Source organism: Schistocerca cancellata, chromosome 5 (assembly GCF_023864275.1).
Source record: "Schistocerca cancellata isolate TAMUIC-IGC-003103 chromosome 5, iqSchCanc2.1, whole genome shotgun sequence".
NCBI lineage: Eukaryota > Metazoa > Arthropoda > Insecta > Orthoptera > Acrididae > Schistocerca > Schistocerca cancellata.
Window position 1 is genome coordinate 277,983,171 of NC_064630.1, and position 20,612 is coordinate 278,003,782.

A 20,612-nucleotide genomic window follows, 5' to 3' on the forward strand; every position below is an offset into this window, starting at 1 on the left:
TCGATGTTGTCGCCAGTGGTCGGCGGAAGGTGCACATGCCCGTCGACCTGGGACCGGACCGCAGCGACGCACGGATGCACGCCAAGACCGTAGGATCCTACGCAGTGCCGTAGGGGACCGCACCGCCACTTCCCAGCAAATTAGGGACACTGTTGCTCCTGGGGTATCGGCGAGGACCATTCGCAACTGTCTCCATGAAGCTGGGCTACGGTCCCGCACACCGTTAGGCCGTCTTCCGCTCACGCCCCAACATCGTGCAGCCCGCCTCCAGTGGTGTCGCGACAGGCGTGAATGGAGGGACGAATGGAGATGTGTCATCTTCAGCGATGAGAGTCGCTTCTGCCTTGATGCCAATGATGGTCGTATGCGTGTTTGGCGCCGTGCAGGTGAGCGCCACAATCAGGACTGCATACGACCGAGGCACACAGGGCCAACACCCGGCATTATGGTGTGGGGAGCGATCTCCTACACTGGCCGTACACCACTGGTGATCGTCGAGGGGACACTGAATAGTGCACGGTACATCCAAACCGTCATCGAACCCATCGTTCTACCATTCCTAGACCGGCAAGGGAACTTGCTGTTCCAACAGGACAATGCACGTCCGCATGTATCCCGTGCCACCCAACGTGCTCTAGAAGGTGTAAGTCAACTACCCTGGCCAGCAAGATCTCCGGATCTGTCCCCCATTGAGCATGTATGGGACTGGATGAAGCGTCGTCTCACGCGGTCTGCACGTCCATCACGAACGCTGGTCCAACTGAGGCGCCAGGTGGAAATGGCATGGCAAGCCGTTCCACAGGACTACATCCAGCATCTCTACGATCGTCTCCATGGGAGAATAGCAGCCTGCATTGCTGCGAAAGGTGGATATACACTGTACTAGTGCCGACATTGTGCATGCTCTGTCGCCTGTGTCTATGTGCCTGTGGTTCTGTCAGTGTGATCATGTGATGTATCTGACCCCAGGAATGTGTCAATAAAGTTTCCCCTTCCTGGGACAATGAATTCACGGTGTTCTTATTTCAATTTCCAGGAGTGTACATATGTAAAGACAGGACAATTTTAGTAATTCAGTAGTATATAGGATAAATTCTAATGGCTCTCACTACTATTATATGGACAAAATTGGTACTTCGTTCAATGTCTGCATTAAAGAAGACACCTACACCCAAAATAAGATGGTCTTCGGTGCACATGTTAGTAAGGAGGAACACAGTGCGGGGTATTATACAAGGAATGCTGGTGCTACACAGTGCACCCAAAGGAAGGAAATTACGTTTAGTGGAAAAGTAGGAGATGTACTGTTGTAGAAAGAGAGCTTCAGATTCTTCATTGAATGAGCAGACTGAGTTTAACCCCTTACGTAGAACATCCGCCTGTGAGGCTGTTTGGGCCTGGAATGAAATCAAGTTTTCTTGGGTAAATCAGCACAATGAGGCACGTCATTCTCAATGGAGAGAAGTCTTCCGAAGTAAGAGTGATTTCAGGTGTGCCGCAGGGGAGTGTCGTAGGACCGTTGCTATTCACAATGTACATAAATGACCTTGTGGATTCCATCGGAAGTTCACTGAGACTTTTTGCGGATGATGCTGTAGTATACCGAGAGGTTGTAACAATGGAAAATTGTACTGAAATGCAGGAGGATCTGCAACGAATTGACGCATGGTGTGTGGAATGGCAATTGAACCTCAATGTAGACAAGTGTAATGTGCTGCAAATACATAGAATGAATGATCCCTTATCATTTAGCTACAATATAGCAGGTCAGCAACTGGAAGCAGTTAATTCCATAAATTGTCTGGGACTAGGCATTAGGAGTGATTTAAAATGGAATAATCATATAAAGTTGATTGTCGGTAAAGCAGATGCCAGATTGAGATTCATTGGAAGAATCCTAAGGAAATGCAATCCGAAAACAAAGGAAGTAGGTTACAGTACACTTGTTCGCCCACTGGTTGAATATTGCTCACAAGTGGGGGTTCCGTACCAGATAGGATTAAGAGAAGAGATAGAGAAGATCCAATGGAGAGCAGCGAGCTCCGTTACAGGATCATTTAGTTATCGCGAAAGTGGTATGGAGATGATAGGTAAACTCCAGTGGAAGACTCTGCAGGAGAGACGCTCAGTAGCTCGGTACGGGCTTTTGTTGAAGTTTCGAGAACATACCTTCACCGAGGAGTCAAGCAGTATATTGCTCCCTCCTATGTATATCTCGCGAAGAGACCATGAGGATAAAATCACAGAGATTAGAGGCCACACAGAGGCATACCGACAATCTTTCTTTTCATGAACAATATGAGACTGGAATAGAAGGGAGAACCGATAGAAGTACTCAAGGTACCCTCCGCCATACACCGTCAGGTGGCTTGCGGAGTATGGATGTAGATGTAGATGTAGATGTAGATGTAAAATTCGTGCAGGGATTCACTGAAACTGCACAGCCAATAACTAAGCTGGTGCAAAAAGGTGTTAGTTTTCAGTGGATAACAGTATCAATAAGCTTTCGAAAAACTCTAGGAGATCCTATGTTAATATTCACTGACTTTGAGCAGGAGTTCATACTTGTGTGTGATGCCTCCAACAATGCTTTGGGTTGTATTTTATGTCAGTATGTTGATGGGAAAGAACACCTGGGGGCTTACATCCAGGCAATTGAATAAGGCTCAAACTAATTATTTTACAACCGAAAAAGAAATATTAGCAGTTATTCACAGAAGCTCTTACTTTCATTGCTACTGGTACACTCATATATTCAGAGTGATTACAGACTACACATCTTTAAAATGGTTGTTACAGTTAAAAGATCCTTAATGTTGGTTAATGAGGTAGGTATAAAAATTAAGTAAGTTCTGCTATGAAGTAATTTATAAGACAGGAGTCAAGCAGGAAGTTAGCATTTTATTGGAAAATACTTCACAGTAATGTAGAACAGTGTGTAAGAATTGTTGGATGTGAGGTCCGCCAGTTATGCAAACATGTTTCGGTACTGAGAAAAAATGGTGTTTTGCATAACTGGTGGACCTCACATCCAGCAATTTTAACTGCAAACACGGCCAATACAAGGAGGTGCAAATCAAAATTATGAATATGTGAGAAACTGCATCCTGTGTTCATAAAGAGCAAGTTGGAGTCATCAAAAGATTCAGTTACAGAGGCTACCAGAAAATGGCAAACCAATTTTTATGATAGGATTGGATGTTTTAAAACCTTTTAATAGCACACAATTGGGTAATAAATATGTCCTTACTATGTCAGCTAATTTTTCGGAATGTTTAGTTATCGTAGTCATCCCAGATCAGAAGGTGAGTACAGTAGTACAGGCTGTTACAAAGAACTAGTTACTGAAACATGGTACCCCAGAAACCATTATTGGAGACCAGAGTACTAACTTTGTATGTTAACTGATGAAACAGTTATGCCACTTACTCAAAATGAAAGAATTGCACACCAGCCCATTCCATCCTCAAAGCACGGATGGATAGAACTAGTTCACCATACTTGATCCAAAATGTTAAGGCATTATATAAATTCACAACATTCAGTTTGGGACATATACCTATTTAAATTTTGTCATCAGTGCTTACATTTCAAAAGTTCATACTGGAACTGGCCTCTCGTTATACAAGGTAGTATATGGGTGAAAAGTGCCATCACGTTTTTATGTAATTCAACCTAAGCTGGGTCTGCAGGATGATCCAGTGAAAAATTATGTTTAGAAACAGAGAAATTTGACAAAGGGTAAAATATGCTAACACAAAAGCTTTCGAGAAACAAAAACATCTTGGGCAATGGACAAGCAAACTGCCACAATAGAGAATAGGATGGTGCATATTACTAGCTAATCCATATACCCCAAAGGGCAAAACAAAAATGTTTTTAATGAAATATCATGGACCTTGCCAAGTTATCAAAATGACTTTGCCAGTCAACATAAAATTACCGTTGCCAGCTAGTCTGTATAAGTGGAGTCAAACCATTTAGAGGTAAGACTGAGGCATTGCCACAGATTACTTCAGCTGTCGGGAAAGAAGAATTACCTAGGAAAAAAGGAACATCAGAGAAATGTACATCATGCACTTAGGTCTAGGAAATAGAGTAAACATAAGGTAAAATTCATGTATGGTATTTGTGAGTTTTTTTGGGTAAGTCTTAATTTTCTTTACTTGTCATGTTCTGTGTTTATTGTATAAAGGAGGGAGGGGATTGACAATAATTCCTTTTCTCCCAGAAAATGAAACACTCGTATGAGAAACTGAGGACTCACTCACAACAATCAACAAAAATGGTACGACAAACCCTAATATCGGTGCATAGAAAACAAAGTTGGTTATACACAGCAGGAAAACTGTTAAAAACTACCCTAGGAACAGCCGATAATGAGGATATCAAAAACTTACACAGCACAATTGGGAAATGGATACAGATACAAAGTACTGTTACTTTATGTATAGATGCTCATGTCGTTATATCTGTAGCAGGTTTAAAAGATTGTACTAGAGAAAATGTTGGATGTATCCAATAACAGTGACATGAACAAGAAGTCGTGTGAAATCCAGTTGCTCTCAGGGGAAATGGAAACAGTAGATTGTGAGAAAAAAGTAGATCACTGGATTTACTCCATGTTTACACCTGAAACAGTAAGCATCACTTGCTATAAAAACGGTAAACCAACTGTGAAATTAGAATTGTAGGGCAATCAGTTGTTGGTTAAAGAAACTAGATGCGAAACAGCATGACGAAAATTTCATTTTGTAAAGAGAACATGCAACACTACAGTCAGAGCAAATACAAGAACTAACACTTTACAGTGGCATTTAGTGCAGCGTTTCGGCTTAGTTTTGGTTTTGTCTTAGTTTCTTTTGGAATTATCCCTTAAAATACCCACCTGCCTTGCCAAAAGTCTTAAAAAATCCATAGATTTTGGGCATATAATTATAATAAACAACAGCACATTATTTTATGTGTTTAATAACATAAAATACCTACAGTACACTATAAAAAACATTTGTACATTTACTGTATGAGAACCTGAAACATTATTTTTACACCTTTTTGCAGGATTTAACACGACACTTTGAGTTCTAAAATTGAGCAATTGTGTGCTAGAATTCCCATTTTTGTATGAAACAGCACATTAAAAATTTCGCTGTGAATCTATTCTTTTGTCTGTTTTTACACTTTGTGGAACACTGATTAATCTTTGTACCTCAGTATCTGAAGATGGAATTGCTAGTAAAAATTAAATGACCACTTCGAGGTTTACATAAATAAAATTGCCATGGTGATCTTTCAAGCTTAGTACCTAATTCCATTAAATTTCAGTTGGAAATGTTTTAATTTCCTGCTCACTTTCAATCCTAAAATGCTTGGCTTAAAAGACATCTTGTTGACTCCAGTCATTGTATACTTTTGGCATGTTGCTTTTTGTAACCAAAAAAGTAATATGACTAATCACATCTTTCACAGCTGTTATTTCAGATTTCATGCTGCTTATGGACCTGCACGTTTCAGTAAGTCAAGAAATGTCTCGTCCAAGTCAACCTGATGTTGTTTCTACAGTATTATAAGGGCCAATCAAGAAGTTTCCAATCGAAGGCCACACTAACCCCTTACCTACATGTTGGTACTTCTACAGCTGCATTAGAGTCGCGCTCTGTTGCATATACACTACAGCAAGGCTCTCAAACATAAACTTGTTGATGGCTCTTATGCATAAAATTCTTAGCAAGTTGCATAAAATTTGTTCATTTCTTCTACTGAAGCATTTGTCTATAAATTTTCCAGTATTGCATGTTTCCAGTACAACATAAATTCTTCTGTTATTTAGGCGAATTTCTGTTTTACTAAACTCTAGTTTCATGAGGCTGTTTAAATCAGATCTAGTGCTCAGCTACTCTTTTTTTCTATGAAGTTGCACAGAAAAGTTTGAAACATCTTCCAACCATCTCAGGTAGTATACACATTTTTAAGGATTTTGATTGAAAGATGGCATTAAAAACATTGGTCTGAGGACATAACTTATGAAATGTAATAGTGCTTCATTCAATGAATTATTAAGACTGTTCAATATAGAAACATTAGTATTACAGAGGTCCTTGAAAACTGCTGTTGTGAGTAATATTTCAGGGCATCATATTGCTCTAGTATCCTGTCGATACAAGCATGAAGTGACGGCCACCTCATATTAGCTGTAGAAAGTAATTTATGTTGATTAGTCTTAAGAAAATCTTGAAACTGCTTTAATGATTCTGTTTGCTTCAGGCTCTTACTGTAACATTATGCATATATAGATGAGTTATTCAGCCACCTAGAATTGGTAGGAGGTAAGAAAAATTTGTTTGTGTAGGTGAACACTAATTGTTGGGGTGAGGGTGCACCACGGCCTGTCTGGTAAGGCAACTGGTCCAGCACTGCCCAGGCACAAGGGAGGTCAGAAAGGCAAGAAACGGGTAAAAGCCAGAATAAGGAATTATGATGTGGTTGCTCAGTCAGCTTAAGAACAGATGATGCATCAGAAATGGCGGAATGTAAGACAGTCGGAAATATGGCATCATTACATAAAAAAGCAAATCCTAATTCATCTGCTATCTCAGGAAGTAGGGTGTATCCAATAAAACAATATTATTTCCAACGTACGAATGCATTGTTTCATTGTGATATATACTGATAACACAAGAATGATGTATTTTTGATGGGCATAGCTTTAGCCTAGGAACAGAATGGATCAAAATGAAGACAACAGGCACAAAGAAGGACAATGAAAATTGCAACATGGAATATACAAGGAATTTCTACAAAGAAATGTGAAGTGCCTTTATGTCAACATAATGGGCCTAAAGGAAAACAAAGTGAAAGGGCATGGTACAGAAGAGACAAAAATAATTACATATACATTTATAATGGTGTACCAAAGGAACAACGAGCCCAAAGTGGAGCTGCCATTGCCATAAAGAAACAACTCAAGAAAAACCTAAACTGCTGGGAATATGTGAGTGACAGAATTCTGCAAGTACATGTGAAAATAAAGGACCATTCTGTGGTGATTATTGTGATCTATTCATCTAACGACAACACTGATGTAGCAAAGAAAGACTTACTCTACACTCAGTTGACAAGATATCTTGAAAATATAGGGAATCGCAAAGAAGTCATTTGACGAGGAGACCTAAATGCCAGAACAGGTTGGAAAGCTAATGACAACGTAGTGGGACAATATGGTGAAGAAACTATAAATAATAATGGTGAAAGATTGACAGAATTCTGCATGCAAAATGACCTAAGAATTCTGAATGGATGGTTCAAGCATAAGGACATCCACAAATACACATGGACAAAACTAAGTGTTAACCACAAGTCCATTATAGACTATGTCATAATAAAGCAAACAACAAAGCTAGTAGTACAAGACGTGAGGGCTATGAGAGCTGCAGAGTGCGGATCAGACCATTTTTTGCTGATGTCTAAGATATTATTCAAGTTTATCAAAGACACAGAAATTAAAGTGGAAACCAAGCCAGAGAAAGCCAATAATATCCAATATAATTTACAAATCCTTGACCGTAGTTCTAACCACTTCTTGTATCAGCAAAGGCTAGCAGAAAAACCTGCTGCCAGTGAAGAAACCCCTGCAGATAAGATGTATGAGATGGTTAAAGAAGCCATCCATTATGCAGCTTATGAAGCACTGGGGAAAAAAGAAATCTGAAAGAGTAATAGAATATGTGATGGGTGGTGGAACCACTCAAGATCAGACAATGATTGGCAGGAATACAGAGAGAGGAGAAAAGATGCACAGAAAACAATAATTAAGGCAAAAAATGAAGCCTGGCAGAAAACTGGTGAAGAGGTAGAAAAAAGCAAGGGGAATACCTGAGTGAATAAAGCCTGGAAGGTGTTAAAAACAATGAGAACACAGAATAAAGATAAAGCAGCTATAAATCTCATTACCATACAGGAATGGGTACAACACTACCAAGGACTACTAACAGAGAACAGAGCAGCATTCATTGAGAACCCCCCGGACATTGAAACTGGTAATGACCATATACCACCAATAACCTCAAAGGAAGTCCAAAATACAATTAATGCCATGAAAAACAGAAAGTTGCCAGGTCCAGGATTAATTTATATAGAACTGCTTAAAGCAGCACCATCAAAACTCTTTGAGATATCGGCAGTGGTTTTTGACAAATGTGTTAGAGGTGATGAAGCCCCAAAAGATTGGAAAAAGGCAACAGTTACATCAATATTAAGAAGCGCAACAGGAGAAATCGTGCAAACTATCGTGGTATTAGTGTGATGCCATCCATGGTGAGAGTCTATGGCTGTATTCTAAAAAAGAGGATAGAAGAAGAAATAACTGAATCTGAAGAACAAAATGGATTCAGATCTGGTCGCTCGTGTACTGATGTATTTACCCTAAGAAACCTAATGGAGAAAAGGACAGCAAAGGGCCTTATGACCCACCTTGTCTTTGTAGACTTCCAGAAAGATTATGACACAGTTCCACAGAACAAGCTATGAACAAGTCTAATTGATAATGGCATGTCACCGAGCTATGTGACAGCTGTCAGACTCCTCTACTAAGGTTGTACGGCAATGGTAAAAGTGAGAAATCGACCATGTCAAGAGTTTGAGGTGTCGAAGGGACTATGCCAAGTGCGGAGGAATGGGTATCCCTGTAGATGATGAGATCTTGTTCACTTTATTGTTTGCTGATGACCAAGTGTTAGTAGCTCAAGCTGAGGAAAATGCAAATTACATGCCCTGCAAATCAAAAGAAGAATATGAAAAATGGGATCTTGTCACAAAAGTATCTAAAACAGAATGTCTGAAAGTGGGAGAAAATGCTGTTAACAACTTACAACTCGATCCTGATACTGTTAAAGGCTGTCATAATTTTAAGTACCCGGGAGTGACACTGTCGTCCAGTGGTAGAAGTATGGATGATATAAACAATAAAATTGACCAGGGCAAGTGAGCCATAAAACAACTAAATGGTATTCTCTGGAACAAAAACATAATGCTCAGAACAAAACATACCACCTACCACACAATTATTGAAAGTATCGCAACATATGGTGCAGAGTTGTGGGAACTAACTCAGAAGCAGAAAGATTGCCTGCTGGCTGTCGAGATGGATTTCTGGAGAGGGTGTTGTGGATATTCCAGGCTTGATCGTATTAGAAATGATAGGAGGTTATGAATGTCAAAAGCACAGTCCTAGACTACATAGAAAGGAAGCGTCTACTCTCGTATGGTCACTTACAGCATATGCCAGACACAAGATGGCCAAAACATGTATGGCAATGGACTCCACATCAAAGAAGAAAGCGCGGTAGATGTGCGATATGCTGAAAAGACGATGTCAGCGAAGCAATGGTAGCGAGAGGCCTCAATGAAGGAAACAAATGACATACACATAGCTTTCAGCCAATAGTGAAATATTCAGTGACAGACGATTACTGGAGTTGAGTTGAGATGAACATATTTTGGGTGATATGCTCAAGGGAGTGATTCTGGACGCTTTTACGTTATGGCTGGAAGAATGAGGACCTGTCTCTGGTAATGTGTTGTATGGCCATTACATGATTGTTTCTGTGTGGTGAAAGGCTGCTACAGTTCTTTAACTTTTGAAGGAACTCTAATTCTGGTGAGGTTTGAACTTTAACTTTTTCACTTGCATTAAGGAATTCAAGATAGACAGAGTATGACTCATTATCTCTTGTGTGTTAATGTACAGATCGTCATGCTAAACTCTGAATTATACTGAGCTAGCGAATTTTGTGCACTGTGATCACGAAATGTACTTCTTGGATAACTATTTAGCTTGGAAATTCTGCTACAATTCTTGTAATACTCCCAGTCCAGCTTCACTGTGTTTAATAAAGTTATCATTCTGCATATAATGTAATTGGCTATTGCAGAACCAAAATACTTTATTGGATAAACATTGTTCAACTCAGTTCTCTGGTGTCATCTACATCAATTTCAGACCTTAGAATAGAACCATTTTTATTAATGTTTCATTTACCTTTTATTTTGTATCTCTTTACATGTTATTAAGTTGCAATTCTAAACAGTGCATAGACTATCTGACTGCAGGAGCACAGCTATAGTGTATTATTTACATCAAGTTAGCTGCTCCACCTGAAAGCAGTCCTGTGCAATTCAGCCTTATGACATTGTTGAGCTATTCTTTTTAAACACAACCATGTGTAATCCAATTATCTTAGTTGCATGCAACAACATATATGTCACAGTTGGTTTGTTTGTATGGAATGCTACTTGAGAAACTACTACTGAGCAGAATATCCATTAGGTAATGTCGCAATATCACAGTATGCAGATCTGTTAGGTCACAAATCTTCTAAATTTTTAGGTAGTTTCTAGGAGGCATGTAATGTCACAATGTGAATTAAATGACATGAGCAACCTATAATGACAAGATGAGAAATTTTTTTTTTTAGTAAAGCCTGAAGCAAATTGTGCTTTGCCATCTTAATGTCCATTGTATGTGATGTGTATACAAAGGCATGAAAAAGTTATATTTCACGTGTTACAGATTCATCTTTTATTGTTTGGAAGATGTCTTTTCGCCATCCTGTCAATTATATTGTCGTACTTAAAAAAAAAAAAAAATCTGCATTCCACTCTCTCTCTCTCTCTCTCTCTCTCTCTCTCTCTCTTTCTCTATGAAAGAGGGAAGGAGAGGGAAAGATGAAAGTATGTGGGTTTTAAGGGAGAGGGTAAGGAGTCATTCCAATCCCGGGAGCGGAAAGACTTACCTTATGGGGAAAAAAGGACAGGTACACACACACACACACACACACACACACACACACACACACACACACACACACACACACACCTATCCATCCACACATATACAGACACAAGCAGACATATTTAAAGGCAAAGAGTGTGCAGTTTGGAACTGGTATAGGGACTGATGGAAAGAAGGATTACAGCCACAGATGGGAACTTTAAGTGTGAGGCCTTTGGGGGTAATGCCAAATGTCAGACAAGCCTGAGTAAATAAAATATGGGAGCGTAATCTGGCTAGGGTGAAGGCATGTTTGCGGAGGGAATGTAAATAAAATTTAATGGGGTCGTTGTAGGGATGTTGTGAGGGTGACATGGTATTAGAAGGTGGAAATGGTAACATGAGGCTAAAGTGAAAATAAAAATATATAGGGAGAGATAAAGGTGTGAAAAAAGTCGAAAAAGTATTGGTTTGAGATGAGCTATGGTGATCCTGTGCTGAACTTAGGTTGGTGAACAACGATGGGTACAAAGGTTAGGTAGTTGTGTTGCCTCCAAAACACGTTAAAGGGTGGAGAAATTCAGGAAAATTTCGAAAAAACTGTGTGTAAATGTATTTAAAGGACTGGTTATGTGCTGGCAGATTATGAAAATGGGGCTAACAATTGTCTGACGAAGAAATAATAACGTATAAACATGTGGGAAGCTGCTAAAAAATGATCGGTTATGTGGGAAAAAACGGGAATGGAAATAAAACAAAAGTTGTTGGAAATAGCTGAAATGGTTGTTTAATGGGTGAAAGGAACTGAAGCTGTGAAATAGTATTCACGAGGTTACACGAAATGTTTGCAAACTGAGAACAGTGGATTTTATAGCAGTGGTAATGTTGAAAGCGTTAAAATTTTTTAGGTTATGGTTAGGAAGTAAATTACGTATTATTGAGTATATTTAGGCAGGATAAAATGTATGGTAGATTACGGAATAAAGGGAAGATGAATACAAAGTGAAACTACTTGTACAAACAAAAAGAGAAAGTAAGATGACAGAAAAGATTTCAAAATGCAACAGTGACAATAACAAACGTAATTGTTGGGTTCAAATTAATGATATAAATAGAATAGAAAGAAACATTCCACATGGGAAAAATATATTAAAAACAAAGATTCCATGACACAAATAAGTGCCAGACATTTTAAACATACTTCAATCAAGAAGCTTTAAATTTTTGCACTCCCCCCCCCCCCCCCCTTTACCTAATGATGATCATAAACCTTAAGGAAAGAAGGAGCTTGTTCACCATTTTCCTCCATTTTTGATTATAACAACAATCAAATGAATAATTAATAGAATATTTTGTTGGTATTGTTCTGCAATGCAGAATTAAAAACACACCAACTGTACAATATGTGCACGAGAAGTGGCCGAGGGCACAAAGAAATTGATTGTTACATGTCAAACCAGTTGGTAAACTCCGAATTGACTGGTTTCTTGTCCCCTTGCAGCCAGCATCAGTGAACTAATAGTTGTGCACTACTAATTGCATGGTATTACAGCAGCCTTATTTTAATTTTATATTCTTTGCCAGATATAAGTGACACATTTGTAGATGAAAAGTGTATAATCCACATACACGAGTCCATGTTGCATGTGCTATTTTTCCCATATCAGTTGATGGGTGTGAGGTGCACACAGCTGTGAAGTTGACAGCCTGGAGAACAAACATGAAAACATTTACACTCTTGTGTCCCAGCACCACGCAGTGGCATACGTGCTTTTCCTCTATACTTTGAACACCTGGTGTTATCAGTCGACTTTTCATGCAATTACTCTAGGTATAATACGACTAAGTTCCGATATCATCCTTAACAATGCTGCAAACACAATTAATATAGTAAACTAAAATTATACACATTACATAAGTGTTTTGGGGAATCCAAATTAATAAATCAGTGGGGCAACAGAGTTGAGGAACACTTTTAAGTGGTGTCTACTCTAACTAATAGGGTTACCACATTCAGTCCAATTTTACCTCGAATTTCTCTAAATCCCCGGCAAAATAAAAGAGCCCTAAACCACATATAATAAAAGACATTTCGCCCAAAAAAGAGGTGAAATCTCTAATAGCGGGAACACTGATTTAATTATAGCACGACAGGAACATTATTCCTTTATCTGCACTGACGCAGCCACAGAACACTGGTTTTGCGTTGACAACATTGGCAGTCCAGTACTAGCTGCAAACCATGTTGCAGAACATGTTTTGAACTCAGTGTAAATGCATCCTTAGTAGGCCATGCTGACTAAATCATTTGTAAACTGGTTCACTATGTAGTCAGGTATCTCTGTCATAATCAGATGAAAGCACTGAAAAAACTGACACCCACAAAAAACATTCAAACTTTGAGTACAGATCCAGCATTATGGCCAAGAATTTTAGAAGATGAAATAAATTTTTAGTAAGACAGTATCCACCTAAACCATTGCATAATTACAAATTTCCTTCCAATGACCATGTCAAGATTTTAGCACAAATTATTATACATGAATTTTAAGCAAGTTTTATGAGACTAGCTAGTGTACACACTTGCACATAATCACATTTATTGTTTCTGTTGCAAACTTTTTGGTTGCATAGATAGTTCTCTTTCACAGAAGGGTTTTACGAGTTGTAAGTGCCTCAGTGACACTTTAAAAGAGCATGAAATTTCAAAAAATCATATTTAATCCCAGAAATAATGGCTATAAATAAACGAAAGGTTAAAGTGTTGTAAAACTATAGATGGGACTGCCTAAATAATTATTAATGCCAAAACAAATCACTGGAACAAGGTGCTTTTAAGAATCGTAGCAATTACTAAAATGCTTGGTAAAAGTGGTGTGGGATTCCAAGGTAGCAGTGACAAATTCTTCAGGTATAATAATGATAATTTCTTAAAAATAGTAAAGTTGGTATCTCAATTTGATCCTGTTATGGAAGAGCGTGTCGGTGCACTGCTAAAGAAAGAAGAGACTGAGACTCACTATCACTGGGACACGAGTCTGACTGTCGCCCACCATACAGTCTGACGACCAGGAGCTGCCATTTGTTTTCATAGCAGGGTCTCTTTGGTTGTCATCTGCAACACCCTTACAGCACAGTGGTATGTTGATGATATTCTATGCCCTGTTTTGTTGCTCTTCATGGCAAGGCTTCTTGGGCTTACACTTCAGCAAGATAATGCCTGCTCACACATGGCAAGAGTTTCAATTCAAAACGTTTGGAGCAGGTTTTATATAACGTATGTGAGTAATAATTATCTTAATGAACTGGCCACAATGGTGGCTGAACAGATTGTGACCGAACTGGCTAATTCTAATTAGAAAAATGCACTGGTTGTCCTGTGAGAGGAGCTAGTATAATAGTGATTAAAATGGCCACAATGCAATAGATTTCTTTTCATCTTATTATTCAACAAGTCAGCTTACATGGACTACATGCTGTACAGAAACAACCAGGAGAAAAATGATGGAACAGATAACAAGAGAAGAGTGTAAAAACAAGTAATACAAAAAATGACAAATACTTTCTTTTTACCTTACTCTTGAAGATATGAATTAAATCATTGTTATTGTAAGTCCAAAAAGTATGCAGATCCTTTTCTTGTAAAAACTGTATTATTTCCAATTCAGCAAAACATAACTACCTAAAAAAAAACAAAAAAAACAAAAAATTGGCTACTACTAGTTTCTCATCTAGTGTCCGTAAATGATTTGTATCCCCTCAAATGTTGTTTAGTGTTTTCATCATTCCTTTTGCACACTGGTTCAACTCGGCTGTTATTTTGTGCATAGGTTTTGTAATATTCAACATTCTCTGTTCCATATTTGTGATCTGTGTCATATGCCAACATACAGTTGTATCTGTGTTCGTGGCTACTTCTTGTGCCACTCCTAGCACATCATTAACGTGCATGATATCCTCATTATCAAACAATATTGTTTTTAACAGCCTTCCAACAGCACCTAATCAACCTATCTTTGTTCATGTTAGCAACTCTGGAATCATCTCTGTTGGTTACAGCAACTGATCCATAGCTTCTTGTAGGAAAACTTGAGTTCCTGAAACTCATAATGTATATCTGTTAGCATTTCTCCTTTGATTACGTCAGTAAACAAGTCTCTGAACATACCCAGTAATCATCAAACTTCATTTCATAACACTCATATGTCAAAAGTGAGTTTTAGGGACCACTTGTAGTTCGCAAGAAGAACGTACAGTTGCTGTGAGAATCAGATTCAATTTTCCAAAGGTTGATTCTTAACTACTTTTGCCCCACATACGTATAAGACCACTATGCTCATAACAACATATTTTAACATAATCTTTGACACCACCTAGGAAAAAGGAGTTATCATGAACCCAGCCCCCGATCTACAATATTTCCAAACTGGGCTAAAAAAGCCACCCCCCACCCGCCCCCCCCACACACACACACACACTTGAGCATTTGAGATAAAACGTCAAAAATTTAAAAGAAAAATAGATTTTTCCAAAATATGTTCATTTTTGTGGACAAGTTATTTGGTCTTAAGTGTGCCAAAGTGCAGTGCCATGCCTCTTCACACAACATTCTTCTATCACAAATCAGTGTATTTTGCTCTGTGGAATTTAACCATATGTACACTCCTGGAAAATGAAATAAGAACACCGTGAATTCATTGTCCCAGGAAGGGGAAACTTTATTGACACATTCCTGGGGTCAGATACATCACATGATCACACTGACAGAACCACAGGCACATAGACACAGGCAACAGAGCATTCACAATGTTGGCACTAGTATTGTAGCTACTGCAAGTAATGTAAGGGGTATTTACAAGGTGAATACAGTTCAAAATACTGCTGAAATGGGAAATTACTTTGTTTATGCTGCAAAAGGTTTCTTGTGGCGCAGGGAATTGGACATCTGAATAGGAAAAGTAGGACTTTAGTGAAGAATATGGCAATTGAGATGGAAAATTATGGAATGAATAACGTTCAATGTGAGGTGTGTTTGCAAGGGAAGCAGGCTAGATTGCCATTTAAATCGAGTCAGAGCAGATCTACGGAAGTCTTGCAACTCTTACATTCAGACCTCTGCGGACCTATGGAGAATAAATTCTTAGGAGGTAGCTTCTATTTCCTGACATTCATAGATGATTTTTATAGATACATGCATGTTTATTTTATAAGTAGCAAGGATCAAGTGATTGATGTATTTGTTGTTTATTGCAAAATGGTTGAAAGACACACTTGGAAGAAAAAATTATTAGATCAGACAGAGGATCAAAATATGTAAACAGACGGTTTAAGGAACAGTTGAATGGAATTGGTATTAGGCATCAGGCTACCATTCGCTACAGTCCTTCTCAGAATGGATTGCAGAACGTTCCAACAGAACCATTGTGGAAAAGGCAAGAAATATGTTAAGTGATGCTGAGCTACCTAAGTGTTTTTGGGCAGATGACTTGTCAACAGCAGTGCATTTAATTAATAGATCAGCTACCAAAGCCGTGAGACACAAGACACCTTATGAAGTATGGACTGTGAAGAAACCAGATCTAAAGCACTTAAAAGTCTTTGGATGTGAAGCCATGGTTCAGATTCCAAAACCATTAAGAGGAAAGTGGGACGCAAAATCTCAAAAATATATTTTTGTTGGTCACTGTGAGGAATCAAAAGGCTACAGATTTTATAATCCTGTGAATAAGAAGATATTAAGTAGTAGAGATGTAGTATTTTTGGAGGATTATAGACCTAATATAAAGGAAAGTACTCAAAATGATACAGTAATGCAACCAAGCATAACATGTGATAGTGCTGAAACAGATGGAAACTGAAACAGAGGAAGATGAGAATAAAGAGGAAGCTGATATGCTACCCGAGAATCAAATTGAGGAAGAAGATTCAACAGAGGAAGTCAGTTTAAGGTGGTCTTCACATATAGCAAAACCAAAAGCATATGCGGATTATGAAATGTATGCTGCTCAAACAATCAACAATGAACCAATCACAGATGATGAAGCTTTAGCAAGTTCAAATGCTCAAGGTTGGAAAAATGCTACTGAGAAGGAGCTGCAATCTTTTGTGGATAATGATACATAAGAATAGGTTGACATGCCTGAAAATAAAAAGGCACTAAGAACGAGGTGGATGTTTAGTATTAAAAATCCTCAGAGTGCATACCAAAATTCAAAGCCAGATTGGTAGTTAAAGGATATTCTCAGAAAGAAGGAATAGATTACAATGAAACTTTCTCACCAGTGCTGAAGTATTCATCATTAAGATACCTTTTGGCTCTTGCAGTAAAGGACGACTTATTAGTTCATCAAAAGGATGTGAAAACAGCCTACCTGAATGGAAGACTGGAAGAGGAAATATATGTGATTCCACCTGAGGAAGTTAAGTGACCTTATCAAGGGAAAAGGAGAATTTGGCATTTGTAGAAAGGCATATATGGATTAAAGCAAAGTGGCCATTGCTGGAATAAATGTTTGCATAAAAGTTTGATAAAACTAGGCATGTTACAGTCAAAGGCAGATCCAAGTATATATCATAAAAGGAGCAATGAAGAAATTGCAATCATGGCCATATGGATAGATGATTTTTTTATTTTAACTAGACTTGGCCATTGTTTCTATGTTTTGGTACAGCATATCGATACGTGGAACTGTTTCACTGTTTCGAAACAGTGGTGTTTCATTTCTCTTTGTGTCGGATAACAGGACCAGTTTCGGCCTCAAGCCAGCCACAGAAACTGTATCGTTGTTTCAAAATAATGCTGTTTCAGTCCACTTGTGCTTGGAATGGACTAATTGTTTCATTTCGCTTTGTCTCGGACGAGATTCGGGCACGGCACAGATACAGAAATGTGTTTAATATACTACTTCATCAAACTCTTTCAAGAGTGTCGAAATCTTTTTGACACACAACAGCATGAAATTTAAGATTTTCGAAAATAAAGCTACGTTTCTAATTGACTACTCTATTCCAAAATGGCGTAATATATGCTTTATAAACACTAACAAACAATAAAATAAAGCACACTATTTGCATTCAAAATAATAAAAGTGTGAAAAACATTCAGTTAAATCACACATCTTCTATAACATATGCTTCTCTGTTCATATTTTGGTTATCATAGAATGCTGGTCAAAATATGTTAAACTATATCCTATTAAGAGAGCAAATACGAAGACACTTATACACTCTTTACAACAATACTTTCTAGAAGTAGGTAAACCATAACGGTTTCTTACAGATAACAGACCACAATTTGTGAGCAACAAATTTAGAGAATTCCTCATGTGGGAAAGTATTTGACAACTGTTAATATCCTATTATAACCCATCATCAAATCTGTGTGAACAGGTAATGAAGGAAGTTGGTAAATTATGTCATACATACTGCCATGAACCATGGACCTTGCCGTTGGTGGGGAGGCTTGCGTGCCTCAGCGATACAGATAGCCGTACCGTAGGTACAACCACAACAGAGGGGTATCTGTTGAGAGGCCAGACAAACGTATGGTTCCTGAAGAGGGGCAGCAGCCTTTTCAGTAGTTGCAAGGGCAACAGTCTGGATGATTGACTGATCAGGCCTTGTAACAATAACCAAAACGGCCTTGCTGTGCTGGTACTGCGAACGGCTGAAAGCAAGGGGAAACTACGGCCGTAATTTTTCCCGAGGGCATGCAGCTTTACTGTATGATTAAATGATGATGGCGTCCTCTTGGGTAAAATATTCCGGAGGTAAAATAGTCCCCCATTCGGATCTCCGGGCGGGGACTACTCAAGAGGATGTCGTTATCAGGAGAAAGAAAACTGGCGTTCTGCGGATCGGAGCATGGAATGTCAGATCCCTTAATCGGGCAGGTAGGTTAGAAAATTTAAAAAGGGAAATGGATAGGTTAAAGTTAGATATAGTGGGAATTAGTGAAGTTTGGTGGCAGGTGGAACAAGACTTCTGGTCAGGTGACTACAGGGTTATAAACACAAAGTCAAATAGGGGTAATGCAGGAGTAGCTTTAATAATGAATAGGAAAATAGGAATGCGGGTAAGCTACTACAAACAGCATAGTGAACGCATTATTGTGGCCAAGATAGATATGAAGCCCACACCTACTACAGTAGTACAAGTTTATATGCCAACCAGCTCTGCAGACGACGAAGAAATTGAAGAAATGTATGATGAAATAAAAGAAATTATTCAGATAGTGAAGGGAGACGAAAATTTAATAGTCATGGGTGACTGGAATTCGAGTGTAGGAAAAGGGAGAGAAGGAAACGTAGTAGGTGAATATGGATTGGGGCTAAGAAATGAAAGAGGAAGCCGCCTGGTAGAATTTTGCACAGAGCACAACTTAATCATAGCTAACACTTGGTTTAAGAATCATGATAGAAGGTTGTATACATGGAAGAACCCTGGAGATATTAAAAGGTATCAGATAGATTATATAATGGTAAGACAGAGATTTAGGAACCAGGTTTTAAATTGTAAGACATTTCCAGGGGCAGATGTGGACTCTGACCACAATCTATTGGTTATGACCTGTAGATTAAAACTGAAGAAACTGCAAAAAGGTGGGAATTTAAGGAGATGGGACCTGGATAAACTGAAAGAACCAGAGGTTGTACAGAGTTTCAGGGAGAGCATAAGGGAACAATTGACAGGAATGGGGGAAAGAAATACAGTAGAAGAAGAATGGGTAGCTTTGAGGGATGAAGTAGTGAAGGCAGCAGAGGATCAAGTAGGTAAAAAGATGAGGGCTAGTAGAAATCCTTGGGTAACAGAAGAAATATTGAATTTAATTGATGAAAGGAGAAAATATAAAAATGCAGTAAATGAAGCAGGCAAAAATGAATACAAACGTCTCAAAAATGAGATCGACAGGAAGTGCAAAATGGCTAAGCAGGGATGGCTCGAGGACAAATGTAAGGATGTAGAGGCTTATCTCACTAGGGGTAAGATAGATACTGCATACAGGAAAATTAAAGAGACCTTTGGAGATAAGAGAACCACTTGTATGAACATCAAGAGCTCAGATGGAAACCCAGTTCTAAGCAAAGAAGGGAAAGCAGAAAGGTGGAAGGAGTATATAGAGGGTCTATATAAGGGCGATGTACTTGAGGACAATATTATGGAAATGGAAAAGGATGTAGATGAAGATGAAATAGGAGATACGATACTGCGTGAAGAGTTTGACAGAGCACTGAAAGACCTGAGTCGAAACAAGGCCCCCGGAGTAGACAACATTCCATTGGAACTACTGACGGCCTTGGGAGAGCCAGTCCTGACAAAACTCTACCATCTGGTGAGCAAGATGTATGAAACAGGCGAAATACCCTCAGACTTCAAGAAGAATATAATAATTCCAATCCCAAAGAAAGCAGGTGTTGACAGATGTGAAAATTACAGAACAATCAGTTTAATAAGCCACAGCTGTAAAATACTAACACGAATTCTTTACAGACGAATGGAAAAACTAGTAGAAGCCGACCTCGGGGAAGATCAGTTTGGATTCCGTAGAAATACTGGAACACGTGAGGCAATACTGACCTTACGACTTATCTTAGAAGGAAGATTAAGGAAAGGCAAACCTACGTTTCTAGCATTTGTAGACTTAGAGAAAGCTTTTGACAATGTTGACTGGAATACTCTCTTTCAAATTCTAAAGGTGGCAGGGGTAAAATATAGGGAGTGTAAGGCTATTCACAATTTGTACAGAAACCAGATGGCAGTTATAAGAGTCGAGGGACATGAAAGGGAAGCAGTGGTTGGGAAGGGAATGAGACAGGGTTGTAGCCTCTCCCCGATGTTATTCAAT